Below are 24,817 nucleotides of genomic sequence, written 5' to 3'. Positions count from 1 at the left end.
TTATTCCCTGATGTGTGTCCGGCAAGGTCTCCTGCTCTGTCCACATTCCCATAACCAGTAGTGGGAATGAGGACAGAGCTGGCGAACTTGCCGGACAAACATCAGGGGATCAACTGATGGAACTGAGCACCAGTAACACAGGAACAAGTGTAGATTGTGCTGACGCCACTTCAGAGATGTAGCTGGCGGGGTTGGAGGCCAGGGTAAATAGTAGAGACAGTGGAGCCAGAGGCCTAAGTGGAGCATGGTTAGAATCAGTAGTAGTCCACAACCTCCATAAAAACCGATGCCCATTGGCCTCTGCATGCGGCATGCGTAATCCTGGGCTCCAACAGCGTCAGTTGGTGTTCAGAAGTGTCGTCTCCACAGAGCCAAACACATTCGTTCAAGTGTTAGTGGGGTTCAGCACTGCCAGCTGTTCCCCTGCTGTGGAGATGGCAAGTCTCCTGCTGCATTCACCTGCCAAAATCCAGTAGGCCCCAGCCTGCTCCTCGCCTAATCCTGGGCTCCAACAGCGTCAGTTGGTGTTCAGAAGTGTCGTCTCCACAGAGCCAAACACATTCGTTCAAGTGTTAGTGGGGTTCAGCACTGCCAGCTGTTCCCCTGCTGTGGAGATGGCAAGTCTCCTGCTGCATTCACCTGCCAAAATCCAGTAGGCCCCAGCCTGCTCCTCGCCTAATCCTGGGCTCCAACAGCGTCAGTTGGTGTTCAGAAGTGTCGTCTCCACAGAGCCAAACACATTCGTTCAAGTGTTAGTGGGGTTCAGCACTGCCAGCTGTTCCCCTGCTGTGGAGATGGCAAGTCTCCTGCTGCATTCACCTGCCAAAATCCAGTAGGCCCCAGCCTGCTCCTCGCCTAATCCTGGGCTCCAACAGCGTCAGTTGGTGTTCAGAAGTGTCGTCTCCACAGAGCCAAACACATTCGTTCAAGTGTTAGTGGGGTTCAGCACTGCCAGCTGTTCCCCTGCTGTGGAGATGGCAAGTCTCCTGCTGCATTCACCTGCCAAAATCCAGTAGGCCCCAGCCTGCTCCTCGCCTAATCCTGGGCTCCAACAACGTCAGTTGGTGTTCAGAAGTGTCGTCTCCACAGAGCCAAACACATTCGTTCAAGTGTTAGTGGGGTTCAGCACTGCCAGCTGTTCCCCTGCTGTGGAGATGGCAAGTCTCCTGCTGCATTCACCTGCCAAAATCCAGTAGGCCCCAGCCTGCTCCTCGCCTAATCCTGGGCTCCAACAGCGTCAGTTGGTGTTGAGAAGTGTCGTCTCCACAGAGCCAAACACATTCGTTCAAGTGTTAGTGGGGTTCAGCACTGCCAGCTGTTCCCCTGCTGTGGAGATGGCAAGTCTCCTGCTGCATTCACCTGCCAAAATCCAGTAGGCCCCAGCCTGCTCCTCGCCTAATCCTGGGCTCCAACAACGTCAGTTGGTGTTCAGAAGTGTCGTCTCCACAGAGCCAAACACATTCGTTCAAGTGTTAGTGGGGTTCAGCACTGCCAGCTGTTCCCCTGCTGTGGAGATGGCAAGTCTCCTGCTGCATTCACCTGCCAAAATCCAGTAGGCCCCAGCCTGCTCCTCGCCTAATCCTGGGCTCCAACAACGTCAGTTGGTGTTCAGAAGTGTCGTCTCCACAGAGCCAAACACATTCGTTCAAGTGTTAGTGGGGTTCAGCACTGCCAGCTGTTCCCCTGCTGTGGAGATGGCAAGTCTCCTGCTGCATTCACCTGCCAAAATCCAGTAGGCCCCAGCCTGCTCCTCGCCTAATCCTGGGCTCCAACAGCGTCAGTTGGTGTTCAGAAGTGTCGTCTCCACAGAGCCAAACACATTCGTTCAAGTGTTAGTGGGGTTCAGCACTGCCAGCTGTTCCCCTGCTGTGGAGATGGCAAGTCTCCTGCTGCATTCACCTGCCAAAATCCAGTAGGCCCCAGCCTGCTCCTCGCCTAATCCTGGGCTCCAACAACGTCAGTTGGTGTTCAGAAGTGTCGTCTCCACAGAGCCAAACACATTCGTTCAAGTGTTAGTGGGGTTCAGCACTGCCAGCTGTTCCCCTGCTGTGGAGATGGCAAGTCTCCTGCTGCATTCACCTGCCAAAATCCAGTAGGCCCCAGCCTGCTCCTCGCCTAATCCTGGGCTCCAACAACGTCAGTTGGTGTTCAGAAGTGTCGTCTCCACAGAGCCAAACACATTCGTTCAAGTGTTAGTGGGGTTCAGCACTGCCAGCTGTTCCCCTGCTGTGGAGATGGCAAGTCTCCTGCTGCATTCACCTGCCAAAATCCAGTAGGCCCCAGCCTGCTCCTCGCCTAATCCTGGGCTCCAACAACGTCAGTTGGTGTTCAGAAGTGTCGTCTCCACAGAGCCAAACACATTCGTTCAAGTGTTAGTGGGGTTCAGCACTGCCAGCTGTTCCCCTGCTGTGGAGATGGCAGTCTCTCCTGCTGTCTCCGCATTACAAAGACAGTAGGCCTCTGCCTACACCCTCCTATTTCCTGGGCTTCAACACAGCCAGTTGTAGTTCAGAAGTGCCGTCCACACGGAAAGAGATACTTGCTCCCGTGTCTCAGTGGGGTTCAGTAACGTCAGCTGATCCCCTGCTGTGTGGATGGCAGTCTCTCCTGCTGTAAACTCATTCAAAATACAGTAGGCCTCTGCCTACACCCTCCTATTTCCTGGGCTTCAACACAGCCAGTTGTAGTTCGGAAGTGCCGTCCACACGGAAAGAGACACTTGCTCCCGTGTCTCAGTGGGGTTCAGTAACGTCAGCTGATCCCCTGCTGTGTGGATGGCAGTCTCTCCTGCTGTAAACTCATTCAAAATACAGTAGGCCTCTGCCTACACCCTCCTATTTCCTGGGCTTCAACACAGCCAGTTGTAGTTCGGAAGTGCCGTCCACACGGAAAGAGACACTTGCTCCCGTGTCTCAGTGGGATTCAGTAACGTCAGCTGATCCCCTGCTGTGTGGATGGCAGTCTCTCCTGCTGTCACCTCATTCAAAATACAGTAGGCCTCTGCCTACACCCTCCTATTTCCTGGGCTTCAACACAGCCAGTTGTAGTTCGGAAGTGCCGTCCACACGGAAAGAGACACTTGCTCCCGTGTCTCAGTGGGGTTCAGTAACGTCAGCTGATCCCCTGCTGTGTGGATGGCAGTCTCTCCTGCTGTAAACTCATTCAAAATACAGTAGGCCTCTGCCTACACCCTCCTATTTCCTGGGCTTCAACACAGCCAGTTGTAGTTCGGAAGTGCCGTCCACACGGAAAGAGATACTTGCTCCCGTGTCTCAGTGGGGTTCAGTAACGTCAGCTGATCCCCTGCTGTGTGGATGGCAGTCTCTCCTGCTGTCACCTCATTCAAAATTCAGTAGGCCTCTGCCTACACCCTCCTATTTCCTGGGCTTCAACACAGCCAGTTGTAGTTCGGAAGTGCCGTCCACACGGAAAGAGATACTTGCTCCCGTGTCTCAGTGGGGTTCAGTAACGTCAGCTGATCCCCTGCTGTGTGGATGGCAGTCTCTCCTGCTGTCACCTCATTCAAAATTCAGTAGGCCTCTGCCTACACCCTCCTATTTCCTGGGCTTCAACACAGCCAGTTGTAGTTCGGAAGTGCCGTCCACACGGAAAGAGACACTTGCTCCCGTGTCTCAGTGGGGTTCAGTAACGTCAGCTGATCCCCTGCTGTGTGGATGGCAGTCTCTCCTGCTGTCACCTCATTCAAAATTCAGTAGGCCTCTGCCTACACCCTCCTATTTCCTGGGCTTCAACACAGCCAGTTGTAGTTCGGAAGTGCCGTCCACACGGAAAGAGACACTTGCTCCCGTGTCTCAGTGGGGTTCAGTAACGTCAGCTGATCCCCTGCTGTGTGGATGGCAGTCTCTCCTGCTGTCACCTCATTCAAAATTCAGTAGGCCTCTGCCTACACCCTCCTATTTCCTGGGCTTCAACACAGCCAGTTGTAGTTCGGAAGTGCCGTCCACACGGAAAGAGACACTTGCTCCCGTGTCTCAGTGGGGTTCAGTAACGTCAGCTGATCCCCTGCTGTGTGGATGGCAGTCTCTCCTGCTGTAAACTCATTCAAAATTCAGTAGGCCTCTGCCTACACCCTCCTATTTCCTGGGCTTCAACACAGCCAGTTGTAGTTCGGAAGTGCCGTCCACACGGAAAGAGATACTTGCTCCCGTGTCTCAGTGGGGTTCAGTAATGTCAGCTGATCCCCTGCTGTGTGGATGGCAGTCTCTCCTGCTGTCACCTCATTCAAAATACAGTAGGCCTCTGCCTACACCCTCCTATTTCCTGGGCTTCAACACAGCCAGTTGTAGTTCGGAAGTGCCGTCCACACGGAAAGAGACACTTGCTCCCGTGTCTCAGTGGGGTTCAGTAACGTCAGCTGATCCCCTGCTGTGTGGATGGCAGTCTCTCCTGCTGTAAACTCATTCAAAATACAGTAGGCCTCTGCCTACACCCTCCTATTTCCTGGGCTTCAACACAGCCAGTTGTAGTTCGGAAGTGCCGTCCACACGGAAAGAGATACTTGCTCCCGTGTCTCAGTGGGGTTCAGTAACGTCAGCTGATCCCCTGCTGTGTGGATGGCAGTCTCTCCTGCTGTAAACTCATTCAAAATACAGTAGGCCTCTGCCTACACCCTCCTATTTCCTGGGCTTCAACACAGCCAGTTGTAGTTCGGAAGTGCCGTCCACACGGAAAGAGACACTTGCTCCCGTGTCTCAGTGGGGTTCAGTAATGTCAGCTGATCCCCTGCTGTGTGGATGGCAAAGTCTCCTGCTGCCTACACAGTCGTACCACTACTGATTTTTAACCGTGCTCCAATTAGGCCTGTGGCTACACTGTCTCTCGTATTTCCCCTGTCCTCCAACCCCGCCAGTTACAGCTCCGAAGTGGCGTCTGCACAATCCACACTTGTTCCTGTGTTACAGGTGTTCAGTCCGGTCAGTTAATCCCCTGATGTGTGTCCGGCAATGTCGCCTGCTCTGTCCACATTCCCATTATCGGAATGTGGACAGAGCAGGCGACATTGCCGGACACACATCAGGGGATTAACTGACCGGACTGAACACCTGTAACACAGGAACAAGTGTGGATTGTGCAGACGCCACTTCGGAGCTGTAACTGGCGGGGTTGGAGGACAGGGGAAATACGAAAATCAGTGAAGCCACAGGCCTAAGTGGAGCTTGGTTCAAATTAGTAGTCTACAACCGATCTTAAAATTTCTTCAATGCAGCCTAAGCCTGCTCCGTGCTTGTCCCTGGGCTTCAACACAGCCAGTTGTTGCTCGGAAGTGCCGTCTTCACAGAGTAAAACACTAGCTCCTGTGTTTGTGGGGTTCAGTAACGTCAGCTGTTCCCCTGCTGTTTTGATGGCAATCTGTCCTGCTGCCTCCCAATTGACAGCACATCAGGCCTCAGCCTGCTAAGTGCTTGTCCTGGGCTCCAACATCGCCAGTTGCTGCTCATAACTGACTTTGGCACGGGTACTCCCTCCTGCCCAGCTTGGTTCCAGCCCTGCCTGCTGTTTCCGGGAAGTGTCAATGTCAGTTTGCCACCCCAAGTTGCCATGTCGTGTTGCGGTTGGGTTAGCCGAGGCTAGGGTGCCAGCAGTTTAGGTGCTTCCTATGTGGACTGCGGGTTCTGGTAAGAAAGGTTTGTTCCATAGTGCCAGTAGGACAAGCACCCCCTGTAGGACTGTGTGATTCGGTAACTGCGGCCAGCTTGCGGCATGCCAACTTTGCTTTTCAGGGGTAACTTCTGATACCCCTCCGGGTTCCAGCACCGTCAGCTGGTTCTCATCAGAGCCTTTGGCCTAGGTGCCTCCATCTCGGTATCCGAGTTCCGGCAACGTCTGCTGGTCCTTGGTAGTGCTTTGTAGCACAGGTACCTCCTGCTTAGTAACCGGGTTCCAGCACCGTCAGCTGGTCCTCGGTTGTGCCATTGGCTCTTATTCCTTCTGCTGCCCCTCCGGGTGCCAGCACTGTCAGCTGGTCCTCGCTATTTCCATTTGCTCTTGCAGCTTATGCTACCCCTCCGGGTTCCAGCACCGTCAGCTGGTTCTCGTCAGAGCCTTTGGCCTAGGTGCCTCCATCTCGGTATCCGAGTTCCGGCAACGTCTGCTGGTCCTTGGTAGTGCTTTGTAGCACAGGTACCTCCTGCTTAGTAACCGGGTTCCAGCACCGTCAGCTGGTCCTCGGTTGTGCCATTGGCTCTTATTCCTTCTGCTGCCCCTCCGGGTGCCAGCACTGTCAGCTGGTCCTCGCTATTTCCATTTGCTCTTGCAGCTTATGCTACCCCTCCGGGTTCCAGCACCGTCAGCTGGTTCTCGTCAGAGCCTTTGGCCTAGGTGCCTCCATCTCGGTATCCGAGTTCCGGCAACGTCTGCTGGTCCTTGGTAGTGCTTTGTAGCACAGGTACCTCCTGCTTAGTAACCGGGTTCCAGCACCGTCAGCTGGTCCTCGGTAGTGCCATTGGCTCTTGTTCCTTCTGCTGCCCCTCCGGGTGCCAGTACCGTCAGCTGGTTCAAGAGGACAAAGAACAGGAAGACAACCACCAAGATGCAGAACAACAAGAGAGAGAAGACAAAGAAGCATAAAAAAAACAAAGCAGAAGAACATTAAGCATAAGACTAATACTCTGAGCAAATGATATTATCTTATTTATAAGCAGAAGAAGACTAAGCAGTGTATGGGGGTGAGTCCGTTCCTCCTCGTGGTGCCCCTGGAAAAGGCCTGCTTCTGCAGGCCAAACTGAACGCGGACAAATCCTGTTGTAAATCTTTTGTGACAGGCAGAACGGAAGGTGTAAACTTCTAATTTTTCTAGATAACAACTACAGGAATGCCTGACACAAACAAGAATATGATGAAGAAGAATAGGAAGAAGATGAAGAAGCTGAATATGTAGAATAATAATTGTTGAATAAGAAGAATATGAAGAATGTAAGAAAAGGAAGAAGAAGAAGAAGAAGAAGAAGAAGAATGTAAAAAAAGGAAGTAGAAGAAGAAGAAGAAGAATGTAAAAAAAGGAAGTAGAAGAAGAAGAAGAAGAATGTAAAAAAAGGAAGTAGAAGAAGAAGAAGAAGAATGTAAAAAAAGGAAGTAGAAGAAGAAGAAGAAGAATGTAAAAAAAGGAAGTAGAAGAAGAAGAAGAATGTAAAAAAAGGAATAAGAAGAAGAATGTAAAAAAAGGAAGTAGAAGAAGAAGAAGAAGAATGTAAAAAAAGGAAGTAGAAGAAGAAGAAGAAGAATGTAAAAAAAGGAAGTAGAAGAAGAAGAAGAAGAAGAATGTAAAAAAAGGAAGTAGAAGAAGAAGACATACATGTCTGGCAAAATATAAATGAGGCTAACATAGTCAATATCTTTGTAACTCCTAACATCTTTAAAAAAAAAAGTTTAATTCCTGCTATTCCATTTGATTGGGCTAAACCTCTATGGCTTTAATGTCTCCTCCACCTCCCACAATACATTCTACATTATTCTTAGTTGTTTTTCTTCATGTAGAATTAACCTACAAGGAAAGAAAGGGTTTTTTTTAATTCCGATATTTTGGCCCCATTGACTTGCATTGGTTCCCGGTATCGGAATCGGCGATACCGATACTTTTTTTAAAGATCGGCCGATCCATTCCGATCCGATATTTTCAAGTATCGGCTGGTATCGCTCAACTCTACTGCTGACGCTTTCCACTAGCTGCTCGATAGGGGGACACATCGTGTGCAACAGTGGCAGCTGCAGATGGAGTGCTCGTACGACTGCACTCTGTGGACGAGCTTTCGCTTCTGGAGGAGGAGGAGGAGGGTCGAACGCCTACAGCCAACTGTTTCCTATACCGTGGGCTAGGCAGCACTGTCCCACCACCGCTGTCCCCTGTGGACCCTGCATCCACCACATTAACCCAGTGCGCAGTGATGGACACGTAACGGCCCTGGCCATGCCGACTGGACCATGCAGCAGTTGTGAGGTGCACCTTTCCGCTCACTGACTGCTTGAGTGCATGGACAATGCGGTCTTTCACATGATGGTGGAGGGCTGGGATGGCTTTGCGAGAGAAGAAGTGGTGACTGGGTAGGTCATAGCGTGGTACTGCATAGGCCATGAGTTCGTGGAAAGCTGTGTTTTCCACCAACCGAAAGGGCATCATCTCAAACGAGATTAGTTTGGCAATGTGGGCGTTCAAACCCAGTGTACGCGGATGAGAGACTGAGTACTTTCTTGACCTACTCATAGTGTCTGGGAGGGTGAGCTGAACTTGAGAGCTGCATATGGTGGAAGTAGCGGTGGACAGGGCGGACTGAGAGAGGGTTGATGATGGTGATGGATTTGGTGTTCTTTCTGATGGCCTATAATCAGTCTTTCGTTGATATAACAGTGGGATTCCCTGACTGCTGTGGCCTTGCAACGACACCTCAACATTTGCTGCTGTGCTAACCGGTGGGCTTACAGTGGGGGAAACAATGTAGCGTTGCTGACTACCTTCGTTGTGATCAGTTGCACATGTGGCACTTGAGGTTTGGTGTTGTGTCCACGCTTGCAAGTGCATGCTGGTTAAATGTCTAAGCATGCAACTGGTATTCAAATTTTTCAGATTTTTCCCTCGGTTAAAGGTCTTTGCGCACTTCTTACAGATAACCTTGGCCTGATCATGAGGATTTTGTTCAAAAAAGTGCCACACTGCACTCTTCCTACTTTGGCAGACATTTTGCGGCCTAGCACGCTGTGATCTTTTGACCCTCTGGACAAGCTGTCCAGCAACTCTTTTGATGTTTGGAACCTGTCTTTGGAGTGCTCCGGGCCTGCCAGATAACAGCTGTTGCGATGTCGATGTCTGCTGTGGATGCTCCTCATCTGAGCTATTGGAAGCAGCACCCTCTTCCCCCAATGGATGCCAATCTGGGTCAACAACTGGGTCATCCATCACCTCCTCTTCTATGTCATGTGCACCTTCCTCTGTGTCACCGTGTATGGTGGTATAGTGTGCGGGAAGGGGCACCTGAGTCTCATCAGGGTCAGAATCTGGCTCTGTACACTGCGAGGACAATGTAGTGCTCTGAGTGAATGTACCAGCAGAATCATCCATCAGCGGCTGTGCATCAGTGCACTCCATGTCAGATTCATCTTGGCCTGGGTAATTCACCATTTCACTTGATAATCCAGGCATGGTATGTGAAAACAGCTCCATGGAGTAATCAGTAGTATGGCCTGCGTCATCCTTCAATCTTGGTTGGGGTGAAGGACACAAGGAAAGGTGTGGTTCATGAACATGAGCCTCCAATGACGACTCAGTGCTTTTACTTTTTACAACTGAAGAAGAGGAGGCGATAGAGCTGGAGGCTGAGTCAGCAATGTAAGACAAAACTTTTTCCTGATGCTCTGGCTTTAAAAGCGGTTTGCCAACTCCTAGAAAACTAAGCTTTCGAAGGCCTTATGTAGCCAGATGATGACGCAGGCTCAACACCTCCTGCATTCGGTCCTATTTTGCTCTTGCCACTACCATCAGATCCACCACCAACACCATCATTACCAGCTGCCAACCCCCGCCCAATTCCACGGCCTCTTCCACCAGCCTTCCTCATTTTTGGTAGAAATGTAGACAAAATCCAACAAACTATATAGTAATGTAAAACAAGGTACAAGGTGTCTATAGGACAGGGGAGATTTTGAATTTCTGCAGACACTTGTGGACACTGGACACTTTTGGATTGTGTGAGGCCCACTGATATCTGAGCGCTATGTGACAGGCTCGATGGCACAGCTGTGACCAAAGTGACTAGAGGATAAGGGAGATTTTGAATCTCTGCACACACTTTTGGACACTGGACACTTTTGGATTGTGTGAGGCCCAATGAATATCTGAGCGCTATATGACAGGCTCGATGGCACAGCTGTGACCAAAGTGACTAGAGGATAAGGGAGATTTTGAATCTCTGCACACACTTTTGGACACTGGACACTTTTGGATTGTGTGAGGCCCAATGAATATCTGAGCGCTATGTGACAGGCTCGATGGCACAGCTGTGACCAAAGTGACTAGAGGATAAGGGAGATTTTGAATCTCTGCACACACTTTTGGACACTGGACACTTTTGGGTTGTGTGAGGCCCAATGAATATCTGAGTGCTATGTGACAGGCTCGATGGCACAGCTGTGACCAAAGTGACTAGAGGATAAGGGAGATTTTGAATCTCTGCACACACTTTTGGACACTGGACACTTTTGGATTGTGTGAGGCCCAATGAATATCTGAGCGCTATGTGACAGGCTCGATGGCACAGCTGTGACCAAAGTGACTAGAGGATAAGGGAGATTTTGAATCTCTGCACACACTTTTGGACACTGGACACTTTTGGATTGTGTGAGGCCCAATGAATATCTGAGCGCTATGTGACAGGCTCGATGGCACAGCTGTGACCAAAGTGACTAGAGGATAAGGGAGATTTTGAATCTCTGCACACACTTTTGGACACTGGACACTTTTGGATTGTGTGAGGCCCAATGAATATCTGAGCGCTATGTGACAGTCTCGATGGCACAGCTGTGACCAAAGTGACTAGAGGATAAGGGAGATTTTGAATCTCTGCACACACTTTTGGACACTGGACACTTTTGGATTGTGTGAGGCCCAATGAATATCTGAGCGCTATGTGACAGGCTCGATGGCACAGCTGTGACCAAAGTGACTAGAGGATAAGGGAGATTTTGAATCTCTGCACACACTTTTGGACACTGGACACTTTTGGATTGTGTGAGGCCCAATGAATATCTGAGCGCTATGTGACAGGCTCGATGGCACAGCTGTGACCAAAGTGACTAGAGGTTAAGGGAGATTTTGAATCTCTGCACACACTTTTGGACACTGGACACTTTTGGATTGTGTGAGGCCCAATGAATATCTGAGCGCTATGTGACAGGCTCGATGGCACAGCTGTGACCAAAGTGACTAGAGGATAAGGGAGATTTTGAATCTCTGCACACACTTTTGGACACTGGACACTTTTGGATTGTGTGAGGCCCAATGAATATCTGAGCGCTATGTGACAGGCTCGATGGCACAGCTGTGACCAAAGTGACTAGAGGATAAGGGAGATTTTGAATCTCTGCACACACTTTTGGACACTGGACACTTTTGGATTGTGTGAGGCCCAATGAATATCTGAGCGCTATGTGACAGGCTCGATGGCACAGCTGTGACCAAAGTGACTAGAGGATAAGGGAGATTTTGAATCTCTGCACACACTTTTGGACACTGGACACTTTTGGATTGTGTGAGGCCCAATGAATATCTGAGCGCTATGTGACAGGCTCGATGGCACAGCTGTGACCAAAGTGACTAGAGGATAAGGGAGATTTTGAATCTCTGCACACACTTTTGGACACTGGACACTTTTGGATTGTGTGAGGCCCAATGAATATCTGAGCGCTATGTGACAGGCTCGATGGCACAGCTGTGACCAAAGTGACTAGAGGATAAGGGAGATTTTGAATCTCTGCACACACTTTTGGACACTGGACACTTTTGGATTGTGTGAGGCCCAATGAATATCTGAGCGCTATGTGACAGGCTCGATGGCACAGCTGTGACCAAAGTGACTAGAGGATAAGGGAGATTTTGAATCTCTGCACACACTTCTGGACACTGGACACTTTTGGATTGTGTGAGGCCCAATGAATATCTGAGCGCTATGTGACAGGCTCGATGGCACAGTTGTGACCAAAGTGACTAGAGGATAAGGGAGATTTTGAATCTCTGCACACACTTTTGGACACTGGACACTTTTGGATTGTGTGAGGCCCAATGAATATCTGAGCGCTATGTGACAGGCTCGATGGCACAACTGTGACCAAAGTGACTAGAGGATGAGGGAGATTTTGAATCTCTGCACACACTTTTGGACACTGGATACTTTTGGATTGTGTGAGGCCCAATGAATATCTGAGCGCTATGTGACAGGCTCCATGGCACAGCTGTGACCAAAGTGACTAGAGGATAAGGGAGATTTTGAATCTCTGCACACACTTTTGGACACTGGACACTTTTGGATTGTGTGAGGCCCAATGAATATCTGAGCGCTATGTGACAGGCTCGATGGCACAGCTGTGACCAAAGTGACTAGAGGATAAGGGAGATTTTGAATCTCTGCACACACTTTTGGACACTGGACACTTTTGGATTGTGTGAGGCCCAATGAATATCTGAGTGCTATGTGACAGGCTCGATGGCACAGCTGTGACCAAAGTGACTAGAGGATAAGGGAGATTTTGAATCTCTGCACACACTTTTGGACACTGGACACTTTTGGATTGTCTGAGGCCCAATGAATATCTGAGCGCTATGTGACAGGCTCGATGGCACAGCTGTGACCAAAGTGACTAGAGGATAAGGGAGATTTTGAATCTGTGCACACACTTTTGGACACTGAACACTTTTGGATTGTGTGAGGCCCACTGATATCTGAGCGCTATGTGACAGGCTCGATGGCACAGCTGTGACAAAAGTGACTAGAGGATAAGGGAGATTAGATTGCTTTTAAAAATGCAGTTAGCGGAGCAGTGGGTAAATAGCAATGCCATCCTGTCAGGAAGCCTTAAAAGGCAGCCCAACAACCAACACCACTGATACATCACAATATAGCCTCCCCTTGCACTGCACACACAGTGACTGGTGTGTTGTGCAGGCCAAATTGCTAGCAGCAGAAGCAGTTTTTTTTTCTTCTCAGCAGGACAAAAAAAAAAAATTGGGATTGCTTTTAAAAAAGCAGTTTGCGGAGCAGTGGGTAAACAGCAATGCAGGAATGTCAGGAAGCCTTAGAAGGCAGCCCAACAACCAACACCACTGATACACCACTATATAGCCTCCCCTTGCACTGCACACACAGTGACTGGTGTGTTGTGCAGGCCAAATCGCTAGCAGCAGAAGCAGTTTTTTTGTCTTCTTCCCTGCCTAACGCTCTCCCTACAGAATCAGCAGCAACCTCTCCCTATACTGAGATCGGCAGAAGTAAGAAGGCGGTCGGCGTGCACGCCCTTTTATACCCCCTGTGACGCCCACCAAAGCAAGCCAATCACTTGCATGCCCTTCTGAAAGATGGTGGTGACCCCTGCCTATGTCATCACGTTGCCCACAGTGTCCGTGGATCCTGATTGGCTGAAAAAGAGCGCAAAACAAACTTTTGAAACGCGACTTTGGCGCGTAAGTCGCCGACCTCATCCTAGGGTCGAGTTTCGTTTCATGAAACCCGACTTTGCCAAAAGTCGGCGACTTTTGAAATTTTTCGACCCGTTTCGCTCAACTCTAATGATCACCTATCACAGTTGTGATAGTCACAAATCACAAAATTGCCTACGCCCTGTGGCTTCTGTCTTTTGCACTCCAAAATGACCAGACACATCATGATAGGCAGTGAGGACCATGTCTACATCTCTCCCTGTGATCACAATTTGATGGAGATGAGTAACAGTGATGTGATCCACGCTACTGCGATAAAGCAATCCTTTCTTCACAAAGAACCTTTTTTGCTTTCTGCACAGACACAGTAATTGAGGGTCTGCATCGCTACTGCATCATCTACCGGGAGGTTTTCCCGCAATGAGTAATTACAAAAATTCTGCTAACACTTGACTTTGCATCTATACTTGTATCCATGTAGTTTCCAGTAGCGGAGATTCTGGACAGGCATACTGAGATTGAAATCTATACGAAGATTTAAAAGTACCACAACACTGTATACTGGTGTACGCTATGAATACCTTTCCCTTTTTCTACTTTTTTAATTCTGGTGTAATACATAGTGAGCCTGTGAGTGTCTGTGTCTGACTCCGGAAGTATAGATGGAAATTTATCCCTAGACTGGACACACCTGGTATGTGCTGATACAGTACCTTGTTTCAAAAATTTGTATTAAGGTATCATCTGTAGGATAGCCAACTGTGGGGGGGACCCTCTTCTTGCCGCAGACAAACAGGAGACTGAGACAGAGTTTGTATTGAACAGGTCCGTTTTTAGTGCCCATCCTTCTGTCGACAACAGCAATTCACCACAGCCGTTTCACACTTCTCTGTGCACAGGCCCCGGTACCTTCACTTCCTTTGTAACTATAATTGTGGCATCATCTGTGGCTCTTCCACTGTGTCTGTCCTAAGCCCAACCACCACAGGGCTGCACCAGTCTGAGCACATTGTCCATATGATAGCCCCAGGCCATCTTCGTCTGCGGCTACAGTCCTCTGGCCCACCCCCCGTGACCGCCTCAACTGTCAGTCCTCTCTGCAGCTTTCCTCTGTCTCTATTTCCTCAGAAGAACTTCCTCTTTACTGTGCTCCCTTCACTGACTGACTCTTCCAGAACCTTTCCTCAGCCTTTTATACTTCCAGTTCTGGTAACTCCGCCCACCATCACCTAACAGTTTCTCTGACCAATGGCAGTTATTCAGTCCCACTCCTACACTCTCCACTGCCCTCCAATGGGCAAGCTAAAACACTGCACCCTTTCTCTTTATCTTAGCGGTTTCACACCTGCACTGCGCTACACCTCTGCTTCTCACTACAGGCTGGTTTGTCTGTCAGTCCACCTTCCCTACATCATCCATAGTGAGTGAGCATGTGTGGGTTACGCCTTCTGTATATACAGTGAATCGGAGAAACAAATGTTTACACTATACTCGATACAGCTTTTATCTTGTTATACAGTACCTTTGTTCGACATTTAGCATTATGGTCAAATCCATACTGTGTCTCAGACATCTGAGAGTGACTACGGGACTATTTATATGGAGATTTCAATTGTACCCTAAAAAATATATACTTGCTAGCTTGTTATTCAGGACCTTTTTTACAACATTTTTTATTATGGTCAAAACTAGTGTTGAGCGATACCATCCGATACACTAAAATATCGTATCGGATGGTATCGGCCCGATGCGAAAAAAGTATCGGGTATCGCCGATTCTGATACCGTAAGTCCCATTCAAGTCTATGGGACTTCCGGTATCGGAATAAGAAAAACCCTTTTCTCTCCTTGTACAGCCTTTCGGGGGGGTGTACGGACCTTCCAGGGGTCTGTGCCGACTACCCCAGGGTCTGTGCGGACTGCCGGTGGTCTGTGCCGGCCTGCCGGTGGTCTGTACCGACTGTCCGGGTGTCTGTGCAGGCTGCGGGGGGCTGTGCCGGCCTGCCGGTGGTCTGTACCGACTGCCCGGGAGTCTGTGCGGACTGTCGGTGGTCTGTGCCGGCCTGCCGGTGGTCTGTACCGACTGTCCGGGTGTCTGTGCAGGTTGCGGGGGGCTGTGCCGGCCTGCCGGTGGTCTGTACCGATTGTCCGGGGGTCTGAGCGGACTGCCGGGGGTCTGTACCAGCCTGCCGGGGGGCTGTGCCGGCCTGCCGGTGGTCTGTACCGACTGTCCGGGGGTCTGAGTGGCCTGCCGGAGGTCTGTACCGGCCTGCCGGGGGGCTGTGCCGGCCTGCCGGTGGTCTGTACCGACTGTCCGGGGGTCTGTGCAGGCTGCGGGGGTCTGTACCGGCCTGCCGGTGGTCTGTACCGACTGTCCGGGGGTCTGAGCGGACTGCCGGGGGTCTGTACCGGCCTGCCGGGGGGCTGTGCCGGCTTGCCGGGGGGCTGTGCCGACTGTCTGTGGGTCTGTGCCGACTGCCCGGGGGTCTGTGCGGCCTGCCGGGGGTCTGTACTGGCCTGCCGGGGGGCTGTGCTGGCCTGCCGGGGAGCTGTGCCGGCCTGCCGGGGGGCTGTGCAGGCTGCGAGGGTCTGTGCAGGCATCGTCCGATGGGACTACAAGTCCCATCGGGCGATGCCTGCTACCATGATGGTGATTGACACATTAGCCAATGATGGGACAGTAGTAGTCCCATCATCCGGCCTATGTGTTGAATGTAAAAAAAAAAAAAAAAATACATACTACATACATATTACATGCTACATACATACTACATACATGCTACATACATGCAACATACAGACATATGTTAAAGTTTGGGCACCCCTATTAATGTTAAACTTTTTTCTTTCTAACAATTTTGGTTTCTGCAACAGCTATTTCAGTTTCATATATCTAATACCTGATGGACTCAGTTATATTTCTGGATTCAAATGAGGTTTATTGTACTAACAGAAAATGTGCAATCTGAATTTAAACAAAATTTGACCGGTGCAAAAGTATGGGCACCTCAACATAAAAGTGACATTAATATTTGGTAGATCCTCCTTTTGCAAAAATAACAGCCTCTAGTCACTTCCTGTAGCTATTAATGAGTTCCTGGATCCTGGATGAAGGTATTTGTGACCATTCCTGTTTACAAAACAATTCCAGTTCAGGTAAGTTTGATGGTCGCCGAGCATTGACAGCCCGCTTCAAATCATCCCACAGATGTTCAATGATATTCAGGTCTGGGGACTGGGATGGCCATTCCAGAACATTGTAATTGTTCCTCTGCATGAATGCCTGAGTAGATTTGGAGCGGTGTTTTGGATCATTGTCTTGCTGAAATATCCATCCCCTGCGTAACTTCAACTTCGTTACTGATTCTTGCACATTATTGTCAAGAATCTGCTGATACTGAGTTGAATCCATGCGACCCTCAACTTTAACAAGATTCCCGGTGCCGGCATTGGCCACACAGCCCCAAAGCATGATGGAACCTCCACCAAATTTTACTGTGGGTAGCAAGTGTTTTTCTTGGAATGCTGTGTTTTTTCGCCTCCATGCATAACGCCTTTTTGCATGACCAAACAACTCAATCTTTGTTTCATCAGTCCACAGGACCTTCTTCAAAAATGTAACTGGCTTGTCCAAATGTGCTTTTGCAGACCTCAGGCGACTCTGTTTGTGGCGTGCTTGCAGAAACGGCTTCTTTCGCATCACTCTCCCATACAGCTTCTCCTTGTGCAAAGTGCGCTGTATTGTTGACCGATGCACAGTGACACCATCTGCAGCAAGATGATGCTGCAGGTCTTTGGAGGTGGTCTGTGGATTGTCCTTGACTGTTCTCACCATTCTTCTTCTCTGCCTTTCTGATATTTTTCTTGGCCTGCCACTTCTGGGCTTTACAAGAACTGTACCTGTGTTCTTCCATTTCCTTACTATGTTCCTCACAGTGGAAACTGACAGGTTAAATCTCTGAGACAACTTTTTGTATCCTTCCCCTGAAAAGCTATGTTGAATAATCTTTGTTTTCAGATCATTTGAGAGTTGTTTTGAGGAGCCCATGATGCCACTCTTCATAGGAGAATCAAATAGGAAAACTACTTGCAAGTGGCCACCTTAAATACCTTTTCTCATGATTTGATACACCTGGCTATGAAGTTCAAAGCTCAATGAGGTTACAAAACCAATTTAGTGCTTCAGGAAGTCAGTAAAAAGTAGTTAGGAGTGTTCAAATCAAGAAAATGATAAGGGTGCCCATACTTTTGCACCGGTCAAATTTTGTTTCAATGCAGATTGCACATTTTCTGTTAGTACAATAAACCTCATTTGAATCCAGAAATATAACTGAGTCCATCAGTTATTAGATATATGAAACTGAAATAGCTTTTGCAAAAAACAAAATTGTTATAAAGAAAAAAGGTTAACATTAATAGGGGTGCCCAAACGTTAACATATGACTGTATATACTACATGCATGCAACATACATACATACTGCATATATACCACATGCATGCAACATGCATACTACATATATACTACATGCATGCATACTACATATATACCACTGTGCAGACTGTCCGGGGGTCTGTGCCGACTGCCTGGGGGTCTGTACCGACCTGCCGGAGGGCTGTGCCGGCCTGCCAGTGGTCTGTACCGACTGTCCGAGGGTCTGTGCAGGCTGCGGGGGGCTGTGCCGGCCTGCCGGTGGTCTGTACCGACTGTTCGGGGGTCTGAGCGGACTGCCGGGGGTCTGTACCAGCCTGCCGGGGGGCTGTGCCGACTGCCCGGGGGTCTGTGCGGACTACCGGGGGTCTGTACCAGCCTGCCGGGGGGCTGTGCTGACTGCCCGGGGGTCTGTGCGGACTGCCGGGGGGCTGTGCCGGCCTGCCGTTGGTCTGTACCGACTGTCCGGGGGTCTGAGCGGACTGCTGGGGGCCTGTGCCGACTGCCCGGGGGTCTGTGCGGCCTGCCGGGGGTCTGTACCGGCCTGCCGGGGGGGCTGTGCGGGCCTGCCGGGGGGCTGTGCCGACTGTCCGGGGGTCTGTGCAGGCTGCGGGGGTCTGTGCAGGCATCGTCTGATGGGACTACAAGTCCCATCGGGCGATGACTGCTACCATGACGGTGATTGACACATTAGCCAATGATGGGACAGTAGTAGCCTGTACCGACTGTCCGGGGGTCTGAGTGGACTGCCGGGGGTCTGTACCGGCCTGCCGGGGGGCTGTACTGACTGTCCGGGGGTCTGAGCGAACAGCCAGGGGTCTGAACCGGCCTGCCGGGGGGCTGTGCCGACTGTCCGGGGGTCTGTGCCGACTGCCCGGGGGTCTGTGCGGACTGCCGGGGGTCTGTACCGGCCTGCCGGGGGTCTGTGCTGGCCTGCCGGGGGGCTGTGCCGACTGTCAGGGGGTCTGTGCAGGCTGCGTGGGTCTGTGCAGGCATCGTCCGATGGGACTACAAGTCCCATCGGGCGATGACTGCTACCATGACGGTGATTTGACACATTAGCCAATGATGGGACAGTAGTAGTCCCATCATCCGGCCTATGTGTTGAATGTTAAAAAAAAAAAAATACATACTACATATATACTACATGCATGCAACATGCATACTACATATATACCACATATATACTACATGCATGCAACATACATATATACTACATGCAACATGCATACTACATGCATGCAACATACATACATACATACTACATATATACCACATGCATGCAACATGCAAACTACATATACCACATATATACTACATGTGACATGCATACTACATATATACCACATGCATGCAACATGCAAACTACATATACCACATATATACTACATGCATGCAACATACATACATACATACATACTACATATATACCACATGCATGCAACATGCAAACTACATATACCACATATATACTACATGCATACTACATGTATACCACATGCATGCAACATACATATATACAACATATATACTAAACGCATGCAACATGCATGCTACATATATACCACATATATACTACATGCATGCAACATACATATATACTACATGCAACATGCATACTACATATATACTACATGCATGCAACATACATATATACTACATATATACTACATGCTTGCAACATACATACTACATATATACCACATATACTACATGCATTCAACATACGTACAACATATATACTACATGCATGCAACATGCATACTACATATATACCACATATATACTACATGCATGCAACATACATACTACATATATACCACATGCATGCAACATGCATACTATATGTATACCACATATATACTACATGCATGCAACATATATATAATACATATATACTACATGCAACATACATACTACATACATACTACATATATACCACATGCATGCAACATACATATATACTACATGCGACATGCATACTACATGCATGCAACATACATACTACATATATACCACATGCATGCAACATGCATACTATATGTATACCACATATATACTACATGCATGCAACATATATATAATACATATATACTACATGCAACATACATACTACATACATACTACATATATACCACATGCATGCAACATACATATATACTACATGCGACATGCATACTACATGCATGCAACATACATACTACATATATACCACATGCATGCAACATGCATACTATATGTATACCACATATATACTACATGCATGCAACATATATATAATACATATATACTACATGCAACATACATACTACATACATACTACATATATACCACATGCATACTACATGCATGCAACATACATATATACTACATGCATGCAACATACTACATATATACCACATGCATGCAACATGCATACTACATATATACTACATGCATGCAACATACATATATACTACATACAATACATACATATAGACATGCAGTACATATAACATAGAAATATCCACAATTCGGGCCTGAAAATACATGGCACTCCCCAACTACTGTATATACCAAAAAGATCAAGGAAGCATAATGCCATAAAATGTAATTTACTTTATTGAATAACGTATAACAAAGATAGACATAAAAAATAGACATAAAAAGAGATGGATATATCGGTGGATATCACTGGTACAAATGTGCTAAACGTGTACAGATACACAAAAAATGATATACCTAATAATCCGATGTCGAAGATATCATAACCAAGTGTATCAATAAGAGGTATAAGAAGTATATAACGTATGTGCGTTCTTAGGCGACTGGATTGTAAAATGCTATAGTAATATTACTATCAAGAAAGAGAGCTATAGGCATCCATGGCAGTGATATGGCCACCACCCAATATATATGACCCAAATGGCCAAAAAGAGCTCTTAGCAGCTAATACATTAATATGGCCAAGTTAAGTGCACGACATTACTATAATACTTTGGACAAAAATTCATGTCCTAAAGGAGAGGTAATGATATATGTATTCACCCCCTGTCACCGCTATGACACTGCATAGACACATATACTATTATAATATAACACTGCTATAATTTGGACAACCCAGACCTAAAAAAGTGCTAATAGTGCAAAATGTAAGTCTGCTGTCACAGCTGTAACATTAAGTAAACGTGCAAAAAGAATAGGCCAGAATGTTCAATGATTGTAAATGCGCTGTTTTAGGCAATTAGAATGCCAGGTAGCATAAAGTAGTATATACCCACATAGTCATATCACAGACATGGGTACAAGGAATGACACAGAGTGTGCATAGCATACAAGTCCCCATAGAAATGCTGATAAGCCCCCTTGATTAAGAGCACATATGACCTGTAACTTCTTCTTTAAGAGTCTCCTCTTTCCTCCACTCATTACCTGTAGTAATGGCACCTGTTTAAACTTGTTATCAGTATAAAAAGACACCTGTGCACACCCTCAAACAGTCTGACTCCAAACTCCACTATGGTGAAGACCAAAGAGCTGTCAAAGGACACCAGAAACAAAATTGTAGCCCTGCACCAGGCTGGGAAGACTGAATCTGCAATAGCCAACCAGCTTGGAGTGAAGAAATCAACTGTGGGAGCAATAATTAGAAAATGGAAGACATACAAGACCACTGATAATCTCCCTCGATCTGGAGCTCCACGCAAAATCCCACCCCGTGGGGTCAGAATGATCACAAGAACGGTGAGCAAAAATCCCAGAACCACGCGGGGGGACCTAGTGAATGAACTGCAGAGAGCTGGGACCAATGTAACAAGGCCTACCATAAGTAACACACTACGCCACCATGGACTCAGATCCTGCAGTGCCAGACGTGTCCCACTGCTTAAGCCTGTACATGTCCGGGCCCATCTGAAGTTTGCTAGAGAGCATTTGGATGATCCAGAGGAGTTTTGGGAGAATGTCCTATGGTCTGATGAAACCAAACTGGAACTGTTTGGTAGAAACACAACTTGTCGTGTTTGGAGGAAAAAGAATACTGAGTTGCATCCATCAAACACCATACCTACTGTAATGCATGGTGGTGGAAACATCATGCTTTGGGGCTGTTTCTCTGCAAAGGCGCCAGGACGACTGATCCGGGTACATGAAAGAATGAATGGGGCCATGTATCGTGAGATTTTGAGTGCAAACCTCCTTCCATCAGCAAGGGCATTGCAGATGAAACGTGGCTGGGTCTTTCAACATGACAATGATCCAAAGCACACTGCCAGGGCAACGAAGGAGTGGCTTCGTAAGAAGCATTTCAAGGTCCTGGAGTGGCCTAGCCAGTCTCCAGATCTCAACCCTATAGAAAACCTTTGGAGGGAGTTGAAAGTCCGTGTTGCCAAGCGAAAAGCCAAAAACATCACTGCTCTAGAGGAGATCTGCATGGAGGAATGGGCCAACATACCAACAACAGTGTGTGGCAACCTTGTGAAGACTTACAGAAAACGTTTGACCTCTGTCATTGCCAACAAAGGATATATCACAAAGTATTGAGATGAAATTTTGTTTCTGACCAAATACTTATTTTCCACCATAATATGCAAATAAAATGAAAAAAACAAACAGACAAAGTGATTTTCTGGATTTCTTTTTCTCAGTTTGTCTCCCATAGTTGAGGTCTACCTATGATGTAAATTACAGACACCTCTCATCTTTTTAAGTGGTGGAACTTGCACTATTGCTGACTGACTAAATACTTTTTTGCCCCACTGTATGTAGTATGCATGTAGTATATATGTAGTATGCATGTTGCATGCATGTGGTATATATGTAGTATGTATGTAGTATGTATGTTGCACGTAGTATATATGTGGTATATATATATAGTATGCATGTTGCATGCGGTGACAGGACAATTGTGTACAAGATAATTGTGTACGGACAATTGTGTACAGAAAATTGTGTACAGGCCAATTGTGTACAATGACAATTGTGTACAAGGCAATTGTGTACTAGGCGATTGCCCTGTACACAATTGTCCTTGTACACAATTGTCCTTGGACACAATTGGCCTGTACACAATTTTCTGTACACAATTGTCCGTACACAATTATCTTGTACACAATTGTCATGGAACCGTTGCATGCATGTGGTATATATGTAGTATGCATGTTGCATGTAGTATATATGTATGTTGCATGCATTATATATGTGGTATATATGTAGTATGCATGTTGCATGCATGTAGTATATATCTTGTATGTATGTATGTTGCATGCATGTAGTATATATCTCGTATGTATGTTTGTTGCATGCATGTAGTATATATAGTGCCTACAAGTAGTATTCAACCCCCTGCAGATTTAGCAGGTTTACACATTCGGAATTAACTTGGCATTGTGACATTTGGACTGTAGATCAGCCTGGAAGTGTGAAATGCACTGCAGCAAAAAAGAATGTTATTTCTTTGTTTAATTTTTTTTTTAAATTGTGAAAAGTTTATTCAGAGGGTCATTTATTATTCAACCCCTCAAACCACCAGAATTCTGTTTGGTTCCCCTAAAGTGTTAAGAAGTATTTCAGGCATAAAGAACAATGAGCTTCACATGTTTGGATTAATTATCTCTTTTTCCAGCCTTTTCTGACTATTTAAGACCCTCCCCAAACTTGTGAACAGCACTCATACATGGTCAGCATGGGAAAGACAAAGGAGCATTCCAAGGCCATCAGAGACAAGATCGTGGAGGGTCACAAGGCTGGCAAGGGGTACAAAACCCTTTCCAAGGAGTTGGTCCTACCTGTTTCCACTGTTGGGAGCATCATCCGGAAGTGGAAGGCTTATGGAACTACTGTTAGCCTTCCACGGCCTGGACAGCCTTTGAAAGTTTCCTCCCGTGCCGAGGCCAGGCTTGTCCGAAGAGTCAAGGCTAACCCAAGGACAACAAGGAAGGAGCTCCGGGAAGATCTCATGGCAGTGGGGACATTGGTTTCAGTCAATACCATAAGTAACGTACTCCACCGCAATGGTCTCCGTTCCAGACAAGCCCGTAAGGTACCTCTACTTTCAAAGCGTCATGTCAAGGCTCGTCTACAGTTTGCTCATGATCACTTGGAGGACTCTGAGACAGACTGGTTCAAGGTTCTCTGGTCTGATGAGACCAAGATCGAGATCTTTGGTGCCAACCACACACGTGACGTTTGGAGACTGGATGGCACTGCATACAACCCCAAGAATACCATCCCTACAGTCAAGCATGGTGGTGGCAGCATCATGCTGTGGGGCTGTTTCTCAGCCAAGGGACCTAGCCATCTGGTCCGCATCCATGGGAAGATGGATAGCAAGGCCTACCTGGAGATTTTGGCCAAGAACCTCCGCTCCTCCATCAAGGATCTTAAGATGGGTCGTCATTTCATCTTTCAACAAGACAATGACCCAAAGCACACAGCCAAGAAAACCAAGGCCTGGTTCAAGAGGGAAAAAATCAAGGTGTTGGAGTGGCCTAGTCAGTCTCCTGACCTTAACCCAATTGAAAACTTGTGGAAGGAGCGCAAGATTAAAGTCCACATGAGACACCCAAAGAACCTAGATAACTTGGAGAAGATCTGCATGGAGGAGTGGGCCAAGATAACTCCAGAGACCTGTGCCGGCCTGATCAGGTCTTATAAAAAACGATTATTAGCTGTAATTGCAAACAAGGGTTATTCCACAAAATATTAAACCTTGGGGTTGAATAATAATTGACCCACACTTTTATGTTTAAAATTTATTAAAATTTAACTGAGCAACATAACTTTTTGGTTTGTAAGATTTATGCATCTGTTAATAAATCCTGCTCTTGTGTGAAGTTTGAAGGCTCTAACTTATTTGCATCTTATCAAACCTGCTAAATCTGCAGGGGGTTGAATACTACTTGTAGGCACTTGTATGTATGTTGCATGCATTATATATGTGGTATATATGTAGTATGCATGTTGCATGCATGTAGTATATATCTTGTATGTATGTATGTTGCATGCATGTAGTATATATCTTGTATGTATGTATGTTGCATGCATGTAGTATATATGTAGTATGCAAGTTGCATGTAGTATATATGTATGTTGCATGCATGTAGTATATATGTTGTATGTATGTTACATGCATGTAGTATATATGTAGTATGTATGTTGCATGCATGTAATATATATGTATGTTGCATGCATGTGGTATATATGTAGTATGTATGTTGCATGCATGTAGTATATATGTGGTATATATGTAGTTT

Source organism: Dendrobates tinctorius, unplaced genomic scaffold (assembly GCF_039654945.1).
Source record: "Dendrobates tinctorius isolate UK_male_01 unplaced genomic scaffold, ASM3965494v1 ptg000439l, whole genome shotgun sequence".
Classification (NCBI taxonomy): Eukaryota; Metazoa; Chordata; class Amphibia; order Anura; family Dendrobatidae; genus Dendrobates; species Dendrobates tinctorius.
This window is presented reverse-complemented; position numbering follows the sequence as displayed.